We start from the raw sequence: 20,093 nt of genomic DNA, 5'->3' as shown, positions 1-20,093 counted from the left end.
TGGCAGTACGCTCAGCTAATTCTAATTTTTGTATTTTTTGTACATATGGAATTTTGTCATGTTACCCAGCCTGGTCTTGAACTCCTGAGCTTAGGTGACCCACATGCATTGGCCTGTCAAAGTGCTGGGATTACAGGTGTGAGCCACCACACCCAGCCCATTTCTTTTCTTTTCTTTTCTTTTTTTCAGGGTCTCACTCTGTTGCCCAAACTGGAGTGCAGTGGTCTGATCATGGCTAATTTCAGCCTGGAACTCTTGAGCTCAAGCAATCCTCCTGCTACAACCTCCCAAGTAGTTGGGACCACAGGTGTGTGCCACCATGCCCAGCATTTTAAAAAAATTTTTTGTAAAGACTGGATTTTGCCATGTTGCCCAGGTTGGTCTTGAACTCTTGGCCTCAAGCAATTCTTCCTCCTCAGCCTAAGTGCTGGGATTACAGGCATGAGCCACCATGCCCTGGCCACGTCTTCATTCTTGTTGGCTTTGCTTCCCTGGAAAAATATAAATTCTGCCTCAATATGTGACTCACCACAGTCACGAAGGAAGATTTCACTACAAGGCAGTTCATAAAAATCTGTGCAGTGCACACTAACCCATTTTTGTGTCTGTTTTTTGAATTAAAAAAAAATATTGTCTATGACGTACTCAAGGAGTTATACCACCCAATAATACGTTGCCACCCTTAGTATGGAGGACAGTAATCTTTCCCGAGCTGCAAACGGGCAAGCCAGGAGAGCAGGGAGCAATGGAGAAAGAGAACACGCTGTCTCCTCTCCACAAGGGAGGAGGGGACTGCAGGCCCCTCATGACTGCACTATTACCCAGCTGCAGGCTCAACCCTCCTCTCCACCCTCACAAGAGGGATGCAGGGATGTTCTACAACCATAAATCTGATCACTTCCATCCCCTGCTTAGGCCTGGGCCGTGCTCAGTGCCCTCAGGATAGACTCTGGAGTTTTCCAGGGGCCCATAAATGCCCCAGCCTTGCTGCCCACTCCGGTCTCCTCTTCCTGCCTTGCATTCTGGCCTCTCTGGGTTCAGCCTCACCGAAATAGGCACAGTTCCCATTCATTCTTGAAACAGTAGCTCAGACGTCTTCTCCAAGAAGACATCGCTGGCCTCTCAGGCCGGGTCGGGCAACCACTATGGGCTCCCAAACCTTTCCACTTCCCCAACCCAGCCCTGACTCTCTGAGTCGTCAAGGCCTGAGGACAATCTGTGTTCCCAGTGATGGCACATGGCCCGCTATTATGTCTCTGCTGCATCCTCAGCAGCACGTCAAGCAGGGCTGGGCCCACAGATGGCCCTCGATGACTGTTTATTATTAATACCAGGTGGTTAAATATGTCACCTCTTGTTCATCCAGAAGACAATAGAGCCACAGGGCCTGGTGAGCTCCATTTTACCTGGGAGGCACCTGAGGCTCACAGAGGCCAAATCTCTCCTCCTGTTGCACCCAGCGATTATCTGAGACCCAAGCCTCTCTGGTTGCAGAGCTGGACTCTCAGCCAGCCCCATGCTGGGGTGGGGGGTGGGGAGCTTGGAGGTGGGGAGCTGGGTGCCTTGGTTGTTTGCTATATAGGGTAATCATCCCCTGTGGTGCAGAGTGTGGTCAGGTGTGGGAGAGGCCAAAGGGACCCTGGCAGCACTTGTGCATGGTACAAAGCCTGGGAACCACACATGTCCCCCTGGCAAGGAACAAAGGGGTTTGTTAAAGGCCATTAGACAATCCTGGAATCTCTGCGCAGGGTTTGGGGTGGAAGGAGAACCTTGTGTGTGACACCAGTGCAAACTTCCACATCCACCCCCGGGGCTGGGCTGATGATGATGCCTCAGCTTCTACCTGGGAGACACCAGAGCTGGCACCATGGGCAACTCGGGAGCCAACCATGGAGATTTTCCTGAATCCTCAACTCCTGGTGGGTCTGGACACCATGTGGCTCCCCCATCACAGGATCACAGGATGGTCTCAACACCTCACCTGCTGGACTGGGCCCTCACACTGATGCACATCTAGAAGGGGACCAGGTCGTGGAATAGCCCCAGGCCTGTGCCTGGGCTCAAGACTCACAGGGTCAGATATAAAGCTGTGTAGACATGTGAGTGTGGGAGGTGAGGACCCAAAAGCGTCCTGCAATTTCCTGTTTTCTTTCTTTCTTTTTTTTTTTTTTTTTGAGACAGGGTTTCACCCCTGTTGCCCAGGCTGGAGTGCAGTGGTGCGATCTCAGCTCACTGCAATCTCCATCTCCCTGGTTCAAGTGATTCTTATGCCTCAGCCTCCTAAGTAGATGGGATTAAAGGCATGTGCCACTACACCCAGCTTATTTTTGTATTCGTAGAGATAGGGTTTCACCATGTTGGCCTGGCTGGTCTTGAACTCTTGAGCTCATGCCATCCATCCACCTTGGCCTTCTAAAGTGCTGGGATTACATATGTGAGCCACCCCACCTGGCCTCTGATTGAAATTTTTTATTGAAATTTGGGCCGGGCACGGTGGCTCATCCCTGTAAACCCAGCACTTTGGGAGCCCAACACAGGTGGATCACAAGGTCAGGAGTTCAAAACCAGCCTGGCCAAGATGGTGAAACCCCATCTCTACTAAAAGTACAAAAATTAGCTGGGCATGGTGGTGGGTGCCTGTAATCCCAGCTACTCGGGAGGCTGAGGCAAAGAATTGCTTGAACCCAGGAGGCGGGGGTTGCAGTGAGTCGAGATCGCGCCACTGCACTCCAGCCTGGGTAACAAGAGCGAGGCTCCATCTCCAAAAAAAAAAAAAAGAAAAAGAAAAGAAAGAAATTCAAATGTGGGGTTACTATGGTATTCAGTACATCTATATTGTGTATGCTGGATAGTTTTCATAAACACATTGTGATAGATTTCCCATGTTATGGCTCATTTCTAGGGTCCCAGCATAGAGGCACCTCATGGAGCCCTGCCAGATGTCACGCGAGTCCATGTGAAGAGAGTCCACCAACAGGCTTTGTGTGAGCAACAAGGCTGTTTATTTCACTTGGGTGCAAGTGGGCTGAGTCCAAAAAGGGAGTCAGCAAAGGGAGAAAGGGGTGGGGCAGTTTTATAGGCTTTGGGTACGTACTGGAAAATTACAGTTAAAGATGGTTATCTCTTGTGGGCAGGGGTGAGGGTCACAAGGTGCAGGGTGGGGAGATCATGAGACTCATTGTCCAGGGGAGGAATGTCACAAGGTTGATTGATTAGTTGGGGTGGGGCAGGAACAAATCACAATGATGGAATGTAATGTTTTGTAGTTCTTCAGCTGCCTCAGGCCATCTGGATGTATATGTGCAGGCTTGGGCTCAGAGGCCTGGCATTCCCGTCTTCTTATATTAATAAGAAAAACAAAACAAAATAGTGGTAAAGTGTTGGGGCAGCGAAAATTTTTGGGGGTGGTATGGAGAGATAATAGGCGATGTTTCTCAGGGCTGCTTTGGGCGGGGTTAGGGGCAGTGTGGGAACCTTGAGTTGGAAAGATTAAACTGAAGAAAGATTTTGGAGTGAGGGGTGATATTGTGGGGTTGTTAGATGGAGAATTTGTCATATAGAATGATTGGTGATGGCCTGGATGTGGTTTTGTATGAATTGAGAAACTAAACGGAAGACACAAGGTCTGAATAAGAAAAGGAGAAAAACAGGTTTTAAAGGACTAAGAATTGAGAGGACCCAGGACATCCAATTAGAGAGTGTCCAAGGGGAGTTCAGTGTAATTATTTGCTTGGTTGGCGAGTTTTTGGGCTCTATCCTTGAGTTTTTTTGTGTTGTCATATACCAGGCCAGATTGATTTAGGTAAAAACAACACTCTTCATTTAAAAATATACAGTCAGCAACGGCAGCAAAAGCCAAAATTGACAAATGGGATCTAATTAAACTAAAGAGCTTCTGCACAGCAAAAGAAACTACCATCGAAGTGAACAGGCAACCTACAGAATGGGAGAAAATTTTGCAATCATCTGACAAAGGGCTAATATCCAGAACCTACAAAGAACTCAAAACAAATTTTACAAAGAAAAAACAAACAACCCCGTAAAAGTGGGCAAAGGATATGAACAGACATTTCTCAAAAGAAGACATTCATACAGCCAACAGATTACATGAAAAATGCTCATCATCACTGGCCATCAGAGAAATGCAAATCAAAACACACAATGAGATACCATCTCACACCAGTTAGAATGGCAATCATTAAAAAGTCAGGAAACAACAGGTGGAGATGTGGAGAAATAGGAACACTTTACTGTTGGTGGGATTGTAAAAACAGATTCCAACCATTATGGAAAACAGTATGGCGATTCCTCAAAGGATCTAGAACTAGATGTACCATATGACCCAACCATCCCATTACTGCGTTATATACCCAAAAGTTATAAATCATGCTGCTATAAAGACACATGCACCGCGTGTAACTGTTAGGCACTATTCACAATAACAGAACTTGGAATCAGCAAATGTCCATCAGTGACAGACTGGATTAAGAAAAAATGTGGCACATATACACCATGGAATACTATGCAGCCATAAAAAAGGATGAGTTTGGCATGCTATAGGACATGGATGCAGCTGGAAACCATCATTCTTAATATCTCATGGGCATGTTCCTCACTGCATGGGGTGGGTGCAGACAATGAGAGATCACTTGGGCGTGGGGAGGGAACATCACACACCCGGGGGCCTATCATGGGGGAGGGGAGGGGAGGGATTACTGCACTGGGAGTTGCCACCTGATGTAAATGGCAGAGTTGATGGGTGCCCGGCAGGGTTGATGGGTGCAGCACAGCAACGCTGGCACAAGTATACATATGTAACAAACCTGCCGCGTTATGCACATGGCACTAGAACTTAAAGTATAATAATAATAAAAAATAAATAAATAAATAAATAATATATATATATACAGTCTATTTTTTTTTTTTTAAAGCAGTGAGTAAGTCAAGCCCTTTGCGTTTTTGGAGGAAAGAGAAATGCAAAACCAGCAGTTGTTTGTTAAAAAAGGATTAGAAACGACTAGGAGAGAGTGAGTGAGATTGATAGTGTGATGGGGGATGGCTGAGGGGAGGGAGGTGGGGGGCACAAGAACAGGAATGAGAATAAGAGTGAGTATAAAAGCAAAGACTAGGACTTTATCGGAGGAAAGTATTGGAAGGTGCCCTGTCAGCAAAGATTATCTATCCACTCCAAGAGGGAGTCAAGATTGGTGGATTGGGGATAATACTAGGAGATATCCGCTGTGATGGTTTGGAGGGTAAGTGTAAACCAGCAGTGTAAACAGGGGCACAGCATTTATGAGTAGTTGAGAATGGTGAATAGGAGTATGACTAGACAGAAGATAGCAGGAATGACAAGTTTTGAGGGCACAGTCCAAGTGGTGGGGGTGACTGCATAAAGCCCTGTTGTAAAGCATAGGGTAAGGAAGAAGAGACCTTAATAAAAATGAAAATGGCTTATAAGGATTACTATTATCCTTTAGGAATGTGGGTGAGTTTAAGGGAAGTAGGGGTGAGTACTTGCTACTTCCAGGAGGAAGAGGAAAGATTAGACTGGCTGTCTGACAGGCACAGCTTTATTCTGGAATGGTGAACCCAATGGGGAAGGTCCTGCAGATGGACAGCAGTTGGGGTGCTATAGATGACTAGGTAAAGTCCTGCCCATCGAGGTTGTAGAGTTTGAGGCATCAGATTCTTAACAAGAACTGATCATACAGCTAGGGTGTCTTCATATGGCTGGGAATCTGGAGGAGGCAAGAGAAGATTAGCAGCCTGGCGAATTTCATGTCTAGCCTGCTGGAGGACTGGAAGATAGCTGCCTAGAGAGCTGGTGTCTGGGATGAGGTTGGGGCCGAGCAAGAAAGTGCGTCCGTATAAAAGTTCAAATGGACTGTACCTTACAGCATCTCAAGGACAGGCTCTAATTCTGAGAAGGGCAAGAGGTAAAATTACTGTCCAGTCCTTTTTAAGTTAGAGGCTGAACTTGGTGAGGTGTGTCTTTAAAAGACCATTAGTCTGTTCTACCTTTCCTGAAGATTGAGGACAGTAAGGGGTATGAAGGTTCCACTGAATATCAAGAGCCTGAGAAACTACTTGGGTGATTTGACTAATAAAGGCTGGTCTGTTATCAGACCATATAGAGGGGGGAAGGCCAAACCGAGGAATTATGTCTGACAGAAGGGAAGAAATTACCATGGTGGCTGTCTCAGACCCTGTGGGAAACAGTGAAAGTGTCTACCTAGACCAAGAGGTATTTTAGTTTCCTGACTCGGGGCATGTAAGTAAAGTCAATTTGTCAGTCCTGGGCAGGGGAAAATCCCCAAGCTTGATGTGTGGTGAAGGGAAGGGGCCTGAACAATCCCTGAGGAGTAGTAGAATAGCAGATGGAACACTGAGAAGTGATTTCTTTGGGATAGATTTCCACGATAGAAAGGAAATGAGAGGTTCTAAGAGGCAGGCTAGCAGCTTATAACCTACATGGAAGAGGTTATGAAATGATGACAGAATAGAATGGGCCTGTGAGGCTGGAAGGAGATATTTTCCTTGGTCCAAGAACCATTTGCCTTGAGTGGGGAGGGATTGATAGGTGGAAACTTCAGTGGAAGAGTAAGTAGGAGTGACTGATGAGAAGGAAGAAAACTGGCCATGAGGGACAGAAGTAGGAATACTGGCTGCTTCTTTAGCTCTCTTATCAGAGTGGTGGCAGCTGCCACATGCAGACATAAGGGCCAGCCTAAAACAGTAAGGTCAAGTTGTTTGAACAAAAAGGCTATGGGGCACAGTCCTGGTCCTTGTGTAAGAATTCTGACTGCACAGTCCTAAACTTTGGCTGTGTGTAATGAAAAAGGTTGGGATGAGTCAGGGAGAGCTAGTGTGGGAGCAGTCTCTAGAGCTGTTTTCAAGGAACAGAAAGAGGAGTGGGGAAAGGATTTAGGATCTATGGGGTCAGCTAGGTTTCCCTTTGTGAGTTTATATAATGGTTTTGTTAGGATGGCAAAACCAGGTATCCAAAGGCTGAAGTATCCAACCATGCCCAGGAAGGAAAGGAGTTGTTGCTTTGTAGAAGCAGTTGGGGTTTGAGAGTTCAGCCAGACATGATCTGCAGGGAGAGCACACATGTTTTCATGAAGAATTATGCTGAGGTAGGTAATGGATGGAGAAGACATTTGAGCTTTGGAGGGGCATACCTGATATCCCTTGGAGAATAAATGTTGAAAGAACAGGAGGGTATCTTGTTGAGAAGATTCAAAGGAGGGGCTACAAAGTAGAAGGTCATCAATATATTGAATAAGGTGAGAAGAAGAGGGGTGGAAAGAAAGTAAATCATGAGAAAGAGCTTGGCTGCAGTAATGAGGACTGTCCCTGAAGCCTTGTGGCAGTACAGCCCAGGTAAGCTGCTGGGACTGATGGGTGCCAGGGTCAGTTCAGGTAAAAGCAAAGAGAGGCTGGGACAAGGGGTGCAGGGGAATCATGAAAAAAGCATCTTTAAGATCAAGAATGGAATAGTGAGTTGTCGAGGAAGGTATTGAGGACAAAAGAATGTACGGGTTGGGCAATACAGGGTGGATAGGCAAAGCAATTTGGTTGATAAGGCACAGATACTGAACTAACCTGTAAGACTTGTCCAGTTTGGGGACAGGTAAAATGGGGGAATTGTAAGGAGAGTTTATAGGCTTTAGAAGCTCATGCTGTAGCAGGTAAGTGATAACAGGCTTTAGTCCCCTTAAAGCCTGTTGTGGGATGGGATACCGGAGTTGAGTGGGGTAAGGGTGATTAGATTTTAATGGGATAGTAATGGGCATGTGATTGGTTTCCAGGGAGGGAGCAGAGGTGTCCCATACTTGTGGGTTAAGGTGGGAGGATACAAGAGGAAGACATGAAGGAGGCTTTAGGTTGGGAAGAAGGGCAGCAATGAAATGTGGCTGTAGTCCAGGAATAGTCAGGGTAGTGGATAATTTTGTTAAAATGTAAAGGAAAAGGAACATTAACCTTGACTATGCCTTCAGCTCCAGCCACATCTCTAAGAGGAAATTGTTGAGCAGGTTGGGGAGGGCTAGTCGTGGAACGAAACTGTAAGCCAGACCAGATGTGAGGAGGTGATAGAAGGATTATAGGGTGGGAGAGCGGAAGCTGAGGAAGAATTGGGACCTGGCTCAGCCTGGTGAGGAGCAGTCTGGGGATGAGGGGAGAGGTCACATGGGTTCATAGAATAGGAGGATTTAACAGACTCAGAGCTTGGGGTGGAGACTGAAGGAACAGATGGGAGAGAAAGAAGAAAGATTTGGCATGAGTTGCATTGAGCAGAGACTAGGGAGGAACTGACGTGTAAAAGAATGCCTGGACGTCAGGCACCTCAGACCATTTGCCATTTTTCAACAAAATTATCTAGATCTTGTAGGATGGAGAAATCGAAAGTGGCATTTTCTGGCCATTTAGAACCATTGTTGAGTTTGTATTGATGCCAAGTGCTGTTGCAGAAGAAAAGATACTTAGGTTTTAGGTCAGGCAAGAGTTGAAGAGGTTTTAAGTTTTTTAGAACACAGACTAAGGGAGAAGAAGAAAGAATGGAGGGTGGAAGGTTGCCCATAGTAAAAAGGTAAGTTTAGAGAAAAGAGAGGGTAGAGACACAGGGTGGGTGGTGGTGCTTGCCACCCAGGGGAGGTGGTACTTGCCACCAAGGTGAAGGATCAAGGCAGGCATCCCTGCAGTGATCAGACACCTCTGGAATGTGGGTGAATAATCAGGCAGGCATCCCCGCAGTGATTAGACACCAAGGGAAGACCATCTTCCCAAGTCCGTGACCAGTGCTGGAGTTTTGAGTTCATGGATAAAACGTGTCTCCTCTGTCTCTACCAGAAAGGGAAAGGAACCAAAATTAAGGAAGGGAGAGATTGAAGGGTGAAGGGATAGCAAGGATAGCAAGAGAGGCTGGAGAAGAGAATAAAAAGAGGCCACTTACCCAATTTAAAATTGGTGAGATGTTCACTGGGCTGGGCCGAGGACCCAAGGTCATGGGTGGATCTCACGGAGAGAGGGTGAGGACAGTGTACCGGTCTCCTGAAGGAGTCCTCCTGTCCTGTCCTGGGTCTTCAGCACCAAATGTCATGTGAGTCCATGTGAAGAGAGTCCACCAACATGCTTTGTGTGAGCAATAAGGCTGTTTATTTCACTTGGGTGCAACTGGACTGAATCCGAAAAGAGTCAGCAAAGAGAGAAAGGGGTGGGGCAGGTTTATAAGATTTGGGTAGGTAGTGGAAAATTACAGTTAAAGGTGGTTATCTCTTGTGGGCAGGGGTGGGGGTCATAAGGTGCAGGGTGGGGAGATAATGAGACTCATTGTCCAGGGGAGGAATGTCACAAGGTTGATTGATTAGTTGGGGTGGGGCAGGAACAAATCACAATGATGGAATGTAATGTTTTGTAGTTCTTCAGCTGCCTCAGGCCTCATCTGGATGTATACGTGCAGGTCACAGGGGTTGTGATGGCTTAGCTTGGACTCAGAAGCCTGACACCAGAGAGTTGGCCAACACCCCAGTACGGTTGGCCAGCTGCACTAGAACTGCTTTTTTCTCCTTGAGTTTCAGTGGTTTCTTCTTGCAGTTTTTGCTGCTGCTGCTGCAGAGCATTTAAACAGGAAGGGATCCAGTCCAGCCATCCAGGGACTTGCCCCCAAGTCCTTGTTGTGGGTAGCAGGGACTGGCTTCCAAGCTTGAAGTGTGCAGATGGAACACAGAGCACTTCACCCATCCAGGCAGATATCAGAGGATGGGTCCTCAGGCACTGGTGAGGCCCAACCCTCTCCCTCAGTGTTATCTGCATTCCTAGCATTCTGGGTTTTTGTTTGTTTGTTTGTTTGTTTGTTTTTTGAGACAGAGTCTCACTCTGTCACCCAAGCTGGAGCACAATGGTGCAATCTCGACTCACTGTAACCTCTGCCTCCCAGGTTCAAGCAATTCTCCTATCTCAGCCTCCCAAGTAGCTGGGATTACAGGCACCTGCCACCATGCCCAGCTAATTTTTGTAATTTTAGTGAAGACAGGGTTTCACTTTATTGGTCAGGCTAGTCTCGAACTCCTGACCTCAGGTGATCCACCCGCCTTGGCCTCCCAAAGTGCTAGGATTACAGGCGTGAGCCACCGAGCCTGGCCCTAACATTATTTTTGAACATCTGAAATTCTACCAAATTCCTGCCTGTCACCTGAGAGAGGCTCCCTGAGGCCAGGTGGAAATCACACCCAGATGCCACCAGAATAATGATTGAGCTCTTTCTGTGCTTGTTCCAGAGGGGAAGCCCATGAAAGGAGGAAAACTCAGTGCTCTCCTGTGTGCCATGTTCCAGAAGCTCAGGTCTCCCACCAGCACCTGGGGTTGTGGAAAAGTCTTCCCTGAGTCTTCCCAGGGTGCCTGGGATCAGGGCCTGCTTGCCTTTCTGGAGGAACTGGGCCCGGGACTGACGGGCATTGCTGGGCTGGGACAGGGGTACCTGGGTCCAGTCTAGATGGTGTCATGCCAGGGTGTTCTTTACATAGGGGGAACTAGGGTGAGAAAATATGACCAGTAGGTGTTGGAGTTTACTCTTATTTCCCAGGAAGCCGTGAGAATCTTGTGACCCTGGAAAGAGACAGGGTTCCTAATAACTAGGGACATGTCAGTGAGTGATGCAGCCCTGCTCCCTGTCCTCAAACAGCTCTAGGTCCACTGTTCGTAGACAGTGACAACCCATAGTGGGCAGCTCTGGAATGCAGAATGCACAGGCGGCTGCTTCGGGAATTTTGATATAGAGTTTTAGTGGCTCCTGCTGCTTGCTGGGAAAAATCCCCCACCAGGGAATTGTAATGGACTTCAGGAGAAATGACACAATTTCTGTTGTGTTGTTTTGTGTTGTTGTTTTGTTTTGTTGTTGTTGTTTTTGAGACAGAGTCTCACTCCATCGCCCAGGCTGGAGTGCAGTGGCATGATCTTCGCTCACTGCAACCTCCACCTCCCAGGTTCAAGCACTTCTCCTGCCTCAGTCTCCCAAGGAGCTGGGATTACAGGCGCCCACCACCATGCTCAGCTAATTTTTTTTTTTTTTTTTGTATCTTTAATATAGACGGGGTTTTGCCATGTTGGTCAGGCTGTTCTTAAGCTCCTGACCTCAGGTGATCCACCCGCCTTGGCCTCCCAAAGTGCTGGGATTACAGGCATGAGCCACTATGCCCAGCATGAAATAAATTTTATAACCTAAATAGGACCCAGTGATATAGGAGTTAAGAAGAAATTATTTTAGGCAGATAGCGAGGGTAAGAAAGTCCTTGGTAAGGTTTTGCTTTTAATGAAAAGCACCCTCCAAATATTCTTTTCTAACAAAGAGCAGCCATTAAAATCGAGTCGCAGACATAGGAGGCAGGCTAGAAGCTTCCACAGATGAATGCCAGCAGTTGTGCCAATAGGAAAAGGCTACCTGGGACTAGGCATTTTCAAAATGGTAGCTCCATCTTCCCTTTTCCTTTCCAACCACATGCACAGTAGAAAGCAGACAACATGGCATCCACCAAGTGGAAAGTCCATTTGCATAATAAGATTAGGGTGGGGTGACTCAGCTTCCTTGAGCACTATGTAAATGTCAGCTGGTCCAACCAATCTGTGGGCCCTATGGAAATCAGGCACCGCCTCCTCAGAGCTGTCTATAAAATCCAGTGCACTGTGCTGTGGGCTGGAAGTCCCATTCAGGTGCCGAGAGAGAGAGAGAGAGCTGTTCTTTCTCTCTCTTTTGCCATTAAACCCCTGCTCCTAAATGCACTTCTTCTGTCTGTGTACTCAATTTTCTTGGTATGAGACAATGAACTTTGCATATTTACCCCAGATGATGATGCCACTTTGCCAGTGTCAGCACTCCCCAGGAAGGATTCAGGCTTGGTCCAGTGTGAAGCAAGTGGGCAGTTAAGCGGTGGCTTTGGCTGGCTTTTGAGCATGGGGCTATGGTGAGGGTTGCTGTATGTGGGCTGGGGCTTGAGTAGTTTGAACGTCCTGCTGCTGCCAAGACAGAAAGCGCATGGTGTGCCCAGATGTGCACTGGATGTGACTGAGGAAGGGCTGGGAAGCTGACAATATCCAAAAATCGAGTGTTCTTGTCGTATAGGGAGATGAACAGGGCTACTGGAAAATAGCTTATCTGACCCTTTGAGAAAATGTAGAGAGAAGAGTCCAAGCCAGGGCTATTTGACCCCTAAGTCTCAGGATTGCTGGAAGAGGAACTCTTGCATCCACAGAGCCCTGGCCCTGCCCCGCTGCCTTCCCTCCGACCCAACTTCTGACACCCTCTGCCCCGTCATCATCTCCTACTGCTGCTTTCTCTCCCCAGCCTGTGTGTCATTTCTCCTGAAGTCCATTACAATTCCCTGGCGGGGGATTTTTCCCAGCAAGCAGCAGGAGCCGCTAAAACCCCATCTAGGTGAGAAAATGTGACCAACAGGTATTGGAGTTTACTCTTATTTTCCAGGAAGCCATGAGAATCTTGTGACCCTGGAAAGAGACAGGGTTCCCAATAACTAGGGACATGTCAGTGAGTGATGCAGCCCTGCTCCCTGTCCTCAAACAGCTCTAGGTCCACTGTCCCTAGACAGTGACAACCCAGAGTGGGCAGCTCTGGGATGCGGAATGCACAGGCAGCTGCTTCGAGAATTTTGATATAGTGATAAATTGATTCACAACCTGAGTGTCACAATCCCCATGTTGGAGATCACTGCTCTACACGGCAGCTGCAGGAGAGGGGAGGTCAGAAGACAGAGTGAGAAATGGGGTCGGGGATGTGAGTGCTTATCTCGTCCACCCATGAGAGCGAGTGGGCCTGCAGGACTCTGGAAATTGCATGAGAATTTCTGCTCTGTGAGTCTCCTGCTTGGTCTCCTACTCCCATCTCAATCCTCTGACCCACCCTCCTCCCAGCAGAAGGACACACATATTTTCCTGAATCACAATCTGATCACTTCTGTCCCCTGCTTAGGACCTGTCTGTAGCTCGAGTGCACTGAGAAGAACAGTTCTCACCAAGGCTCATAAGGGGAGATGCACAGGGGAAGCTATGGGAATGGTGGGAGCTTCCATGGCCTCCCTGGACACCCCATCCTCTCAGCACCTCCACATGTTCAGCAACTGGGAAGTTCAACTCTAGTTTTTCAAGAGTTTTTATAAAGTTTGGTCTTTATCGCCATTGCCACTTTTCTTGGAAGTTGGTGGGTAATACTGAAAGTTTCTACCCTCTAATTCTCAAATCTCTTGGTCTTTCTGGTGACTGGCATGACACTGGGGCTATCAGGGGGCCCTTCCCTAAATCACATTTTTTTTTTTTTTTTTTTGAGAGGGAGTCTCACTCTGTCACCCAGGCTGAAGTGCAGTGGCATCATCTCAGCTCACTGCAACCTCCGCCTCCCAGGTTCAAGCAATTCTCCTGCTTCAGCCTCCCAAGTCACTGGGACTACAGGCACGCACCACCACACCCAGCTAATTTTTGTATTTTTAGTAGAGATGGGGTTTCGTCATGTTGGCCAGGCTGTTCTCAAACTCCTGACCTCAGATGATCCACGCACCTCGGCCTCCCAAAGTGTTGGGATTACAGGTGTGAGCCACCACACCTGGCCCCTAAATCACATTTTTAGCATGAACTCAGCTGGTGTGATCTGAAAGAGGCTCATCTGGAAGAACAAAAGACATTCCTATCACTCAGGAAATTCCAAGGTTAGCTTCATGGTAGGAAGAGGAGTCAAAGAACAAACACTTTCATATTATAACACGCCGAGTAAGCCATGAGTTCATCAGATTGGACTCTCCTTGCTCTGCCAAATTGGCGGCATTTGTGAGTTACCAATCCCAAGGGAGGACTCCCACTGCAGGGAGGATGGCAAAGGTCACCACTGCACTAACCACCCAGAATAGGGATCTGAACACTTCAGCCACTGCAACTTGGGCTGCACTCTGACTACACTGAGTGTGGTGAACAGAACACCCACAACCACAGCCAGTTCGACAAAGCAGGTTAATTACTTACAGACAGGCAGCAAGGGACAGCAGAAGCCTAGGCTTCATGACTGTTCATCTCTCTGTACCACAAGAACATTCGATTTTTGGATATTGTCAGCTTTCCAGCCCTTCCTCAGTCACATCCAGTGCACATCTGAGTACACCATGTGCTTTCTGTCTTGGCAGCAGAAGGGCGTTCAAACTGGTCTCCCGAGGCTCACAAGCACTGCCCAGGGCAGATGGAGTCTCCCATGCCTGCCCCACTTGCACCACAGCTGAGGACTCAGCAGTGAGCTCTGGGTTTTATATGTGGTGGACACGCCCTGGGCTACTGTGGCAGGACACCCCCTCTAGGAGGGATGGGAATGAGACCAGGGCTGTCCTGGTCAGTTTCTCTTTAGCTCAAGGTGTTGCATCCTCTCGGAGGAATAGAAACCAAGCTTGGGCACTTTCAGGCAGTTCTTCCTTACTCAGGATGGTGTATTCTTACATAATTTGGCTCTGTCTTCCCACATAAATCTCATCTCACATTGTAATCCCATGTGTCAAGGGAAGGACCTGGTAGGTGACTGGATCACGGGGGCAGCTTTTCCCATGCTGTTCTCGTGATAGCAGGGGAGTTCTCACGAGATCTGGTGGTTTAAAAGTGTGTAGAAGTTCCTGGCTCACTCGCTTTCTCTCCTGCCACCATGGAAGACGACATGCCTTGCTTTCCCTTCACCCTCAAACATGACTGTACATTTCCTGAGGCCACCTTGGCATGCAGAACTATGAGTCAATTAAACCTCTTTCCTTTATAAATTACCCAGTCTCAGGCAGTTTTTTTAGCAGTGTGAAAATGGACTAACACACATTTCTAGTGCGTTCTACAGTGATTCTAGGAACTGTGGGCAAGAAGAGAGGCGGGAAAGCCAGAGCTCTCCAATGCTTGTCTTCTGGTGCCCTCCTCCAGGAAGCCATTCCTGGTGCCCTGGGTGCTACTTCCAGCCTTGCTCACCCTGGGTCATCACTGCTTTTGTAGGGGTCTGTGTCCCCCCCAGACTATAAGACCCAGAAAAGCAGGGCCTGGAGCTAAGTCACAATCGTGTCCCCAGCATCCATTGACACAGAGTAAGTCAAGTGCATAGCGTGTGTTAAATGAACGAATGAAAAAAGTGAAAGCATGATGAAAGCCCTGTGTTCAGGGTGTGTCTCACTCAACCTGTCTGTCCTGTCCTGGTGACTTGGTGAGAATTGTTGCCTGAAGGTCTTTAAACCTCTCTCCCTTCCAGGGCTTCCGCATGGAGCTGCTTCTCAGCTGTGCCTTACAGGGTCAGATGCACTGGGGAAGAACTAAGGCTCTTCTCCACAGCCCACCTTCTGTCCCGTTAGCCCTCCCAACACAGGACACACCACGTCCAGGGCTGCAGGAGCCCAGGCTGCCAACAGCATCAGCATCCTGCTAGAAGAGGGTAGGGATGGCTGGGACTCAGAAGAGCCTTCTAGATTCCTAAGTTTATTAATCCTTTCACTGCAACTACTAGGAAAAATAAGTGTGACATCATTACGTGGGTTACACACAGTCACACACAAAAAAAGAAAGCGAAAGCAAAAATTGGCAAGAATATGTCAGCTTCCCTCAGGGGAGTGGCTCCTTCAACTTCGATCCCAAATGACTTCTTTCAGAGGAAACTTCTTCCCTTCTCCTCAGAACAAGCACATTCACACAGGAAAGAGATTAAATTCCTGCAAAGAAGAAGAGGGAAAACCTTCCACTGGTCCTTTGGTCTTAACTGTCTTGGGGCCATGATGTATCTGAGTCCGGTAATGACTGTGGACTTTTTTGCTCAGAATATCACAGATGATTGCCAGACATCGTGAAATACCACTGAATTGCACACTTGAAAACACACACATACACATGAAAAGTTAAGTAAATACATATACTTAATTGTGGGGCCTCAGGAGGAGAGCAGAAAGAAATGTCCAGACATCCGGTGGTAAATATTCTGCTCTGGTTCAGCTAAAAATAAAGCCCTTCATCAATCTGGTCACTGGAAGGACTTGTTCCCTTCTTGTTGATGATCAGAAACCTTAGTAGGAACTGATTCTCAAGTGTCTACCTTAACAGAAAAGCCACAAAGAACCATGGTAAGAGGGTGGCAGATAACATCCACAGTGCTGTCAGGAGGTGACAGGTGACTGACCTCAGCCTTGGTGTTCAAGAAGATTCCAGAGGGTGGGTGACATTTAAGGGAAAAATGAAAAATGAAGAGGGATTGGGGAATTGGAGACAGACGCCGGAGAGATGCTTTGGTTCTTCCAAGGAGCGGTGCTAAGTCCTTGTGGTCTTCTACATTGTAGAATGTTGTGAAATCCCAACATTGTGTTTGGAGAAATTGACTCACACAGACTCCTCCTTGTCAACCAGCAGCGGAGGGGCCTCCGGCCTGGGGAAACCCGGCCTTCCTTCTACATACCTGACATACTTACACACCTAAAATTCCACCTCATTCCTGCCTGTTTCCTTGCAGGGCTTCCCTGAGGGCAGATGGAAAGGCCACCCCAAAGCTGCCAGGAGGGAGATTCCTTCTATTTTTTCCTGGAGTGAAAAGCAAGCCGTGGGGGAGCTGCTGACAGCAGGAAATGCCAACATCCTCTGGGGTTTCACATTCCAGAAGCCAAGATCTGCCAGCCGTGCCCATTCTCTCACCGCACTTCCTGGATCCAAGCAAGACACGGGCTGAGGTCCTGTTGCTGGTCAGTGACACAGGCCGGACAAGAACCCAGGTCTCCTGACCTCTCACCCATGGGCTTCCCAACTCCCCAGGCCTGGTCTCTCTGGGAAGGGCAGGCAGGCCCTATTCATAGACACTCCTGAATGATACCCAGGTTCTCGGGCCAGGCTGGCAGATCTTGGCTCCTGGAATGTGAAACGTCCAAGGACTTGGCAATTCCTGCTGTCAGCAGCTTCCCTACTTCTACTGCACAATAATATAATGTGATAGAATGATAGAATGATATTCTACCATTACGTGGAATACACACAGTTCCAATAAGAGTGTCATAAACAATCTAGCACAGCATTCTGGTTAGTGCACGCTGTCCCATTTCTTAATCCATTTTGTTCAATTAAAATACAACATTGTTTATGCCCAACTGATGGTTTTCCATGTTATCAGCACGTCCTAATCTGTGTCCTGGAAAACACCACTCTACCCCACAGCAGCGAGGCGTGGAGACCAATGTAGCAGCCAGGGAGATGGTGCTGGAAGCAGGGTCCGCTCTGCCCCAGGGGAAGGCGGGTGCTGAGCACTCTGGTATTTATCATGAGGTCATTTCTGCTGCCGCCTCTTCCCTTGTGTCCTGCCTCCAGAGCTCCAGAGAGAAGCCCCTGTCCATGCTCCACAGAAAGACAGATATAGGATATTCCACACACAAAAATCTGACCGCATACATGCCCTGCTGGGACTAACCCTGGGGAGAATGGCTTGTCCATGCCAGGTGTGGCCTGTGAACTCACAAACTGAGGAAATCCTGCAGAAGCTGGGAGCGGCCCACAGAACTGACTCAAAACAGTTCCTTCCCCTCTGTTTTCTCATCCTGACCCCAAGATGGGTCTTCTGGGGGGAAATCACACACTCCACCCTCTGAAAAAGCACGTTAAGGAAAAATGTCCTTGAAAATCTCTGGAGGGCTGTGGAATTTCTCCACCAGAACTTCACAGTGACAATGACACTAAACACAAGCACCACAATAACCAAAATCAGGAGTTTTATTCTCCTACCTTCTCTCTCTTTCTCTCTCTTTCTCTCTCTCTGTCATGAACTTCATGAAGACACTGACTTTGCGTTTTCTACTCAGCACTGCATCACCAGTGTCTGACACAAAGAGCGTGGGACATGTGGGCTTCCAAGTTCTCCTGTCCTGGGTAAATGACCATTAATGAGACAGAGAAGGAGTTGAAGAGCCCCCAGAGGAATGTGAGTCCCAGAGGTCCCGCCAGATCTACTCCCACCTTCCAACCCTGTGAAAGTCAGGTGCCTGAGTCACACAGTCTCACAGTCTCTCGCACCCAAATACCATGAGCTGCAGGTGAGTGAGCAGTTACTGCGTCCTGGGCCATGGGCTTGGGTTTTGAGGTCAGGACCTGATGGGAGGATGTCAGGGGTTAGCAATGTACCAAGGAAAGTGGAGAGAGTCATAGCTCAGTAGGATCCTGTGGAATCACTGTGTGGCTGTGTGAGTGGGGGAGGGCGATAACCCCAGAAGCGTGCTGCACCTTCCTGTTTGCCAGAGAGGGGGCACGTAGGGCAGAGAAGGTGAAGGGGGCACCGCTTCTCCCCTGGTTCTAAAAGTGTCTGAGATCAAATCTACTATCCCACATACACTGCCTGGCTCCTCTACTGCCCAACGACCCAGCCTGTCTCTGCAGGAGGGCCAGACATGCCGTGACATCACCAGCTCCTCTAGGAATATGGGATACAAGGAGTGGCTAAGATCGGCTGATCACCATTCACGCAGCTGCAGCCGCCCCAGAGCAATTGCTATACGAAGCTGCGTTCTGGATAAGGAGGACAGGACCCCATTCCCGCCTGAGCCCATCTCCCATCTCAGCCACCACCAGGGCTCGCTCCGCACCCCAGACTCCTTGTTCCCTCATCCCTGTTCCCATGCCCAGCCAAATTTCTGCAATTCCCCATCCACAGCACCCAGGTCAGCCCCATTCACAGCCCTGTCTCAGTTTCTGAACTGCCTAAAGCCATATCGAGCCCTGGTTCCACCCAGTCTTCTAAATGTCAGTGCCAGCCGTATCTGTGGCTGTCCACTCACCCCGTCTTCTCCTTCCTTCTCCCACAGCGGTCTGGTCGTGTGCTGGGAGATGAGTTCTCAGGCAAAGGCAGAAAACATATGAACATCAGAAGACAGGCATGGAGTGAGGTTCCTCCCACCATCCAAGAGTTTCCATTATTGGTTTCCTTTTAAGCTATTCACCGGGTAACAAATTTACTTGTCATCCTATATCGCCAAAGTCATTGTACAAAACATCTTTCACAGGCTTTTTCACACAGGCCAGGAATGGACACTCAGACCATGTGTAGGCTCTGCTGAGTCAAATGTCATCCTCTGCCTCCTGCTTTATTCTTAAGCTGGGAAGTTTCTCTTCATTCATTCACTTCTTTATAGATTCTCCCTTGAGGTCTTGTGAATCCTTAATTTTTCATGACTAAATACTTCCTTTTCTTTCATAACACATAGTATCTGATTTTCTGGGAAACTTTCTATTTGGCAAATATGGGACCAGGGATGTCAACATGAGTTCTCCATGGAAAGACTGATCTCACTGATTTAGAATTTGTAGTGGTTCTTGTGATAAGATACCTGAAGAAAATATTGCTCTTATGTGACATTAAAGAAGAAAAATGTGACACTTAAAGTAAGTAAAAAGAAGGTGTGTGGTTCTCTATTCCCTGGGCATTCGTATGTAGGAACTGGATGCTAGAAATCTTTGGTTTCACTTTCAGCTCTTGGCTCAGAGGAGGCCAAGGTGCACCTTTCTTTGGTCATCCCAAATCTGGGTTCATCCAACACCAGCCGCCACCACTAAGACCCCAGTGAGATCAAAGTTCTATACCTCAGGTGCACTGGGGGTGAAATTGGTGCCATTTCTGTTCTGGCCCCCAAGATTAGCCCCTTGGTCTGTCTCCAAAAAAGGTTGGTGATGACATTGACAAGGCAATGGGTGACTGGAAGGGCCTGAGGATTACAGTAAAACTGAACATTCAAAACAGGCCCAGATTGAGGTGCTGCCTTCTGCTTCTGCCCTAATCATCAAAGCCCCCCAAGGAACCACCAAGAGACAGAAAGAAACAGAAAAACATTAAACACAGTGTTATGCCCAGACCGTTTATTCCCCGAAGAAGACCACCAGAGTCCAGAGTCAAAGCTAAGCAGCAAGGATCTTTATTACAGGTTCGAACCTGGAACTCTCACTCGCTCGCGAAACGAGACGGGCAGGAGAGCTCCCCCACTGAACTCCGAGCAGTGTTATATAGTCTAAGAAAAGTGGGCATAGAGTTATTATACAAATCAGATATATGATTGGCTAGTGTTTGAACA

At 48.0% G+C, this 20,093-nt stretch overlaps 1 protein-coding gene across 1 annotated transcript in view; it reads left to right on the top strand.

The window, feature by feature from the left end:
- The first annotated feature begins 266 nt into the window (after positions 1–266).
- Positions 267–20,093, top strand: part of IGFL1 (IGF like family member 1) — a 32,794-nt gene continuing 12,967 nt past the window's right edge. The window contains exons 1-2 of the mRNA XM_031659135.1: positions 267–307; positions 2,903–2,984. The gene's annotated coding sequence lies outside the window, so the exon portion shown is untranslated. The remainder of the gene's footprint in view (positions 308–2,902; positions 2,985–20,093) is intronic.

The sequence above is a fragment of the Papio anubis genome, chromosome 20 (genome assembly GCF_008728515.1).
Source record: "Papio anubis isolate 15944 chromosome 20, Panubis1.0, whole genome shotgun sequence".
NCBI classification, from domain to species: domain Eukaryota; kingdom Metazoa; phylum Chordata; class Mammalia; order Primates; family Cercopithecidae; genus Papio; species Papio anubis.
The sequence above is the reverse complement of the archived record's forward strand: the minus strand, read 5'-3'. Positions and strand labels throughout refer to the sequence as shown.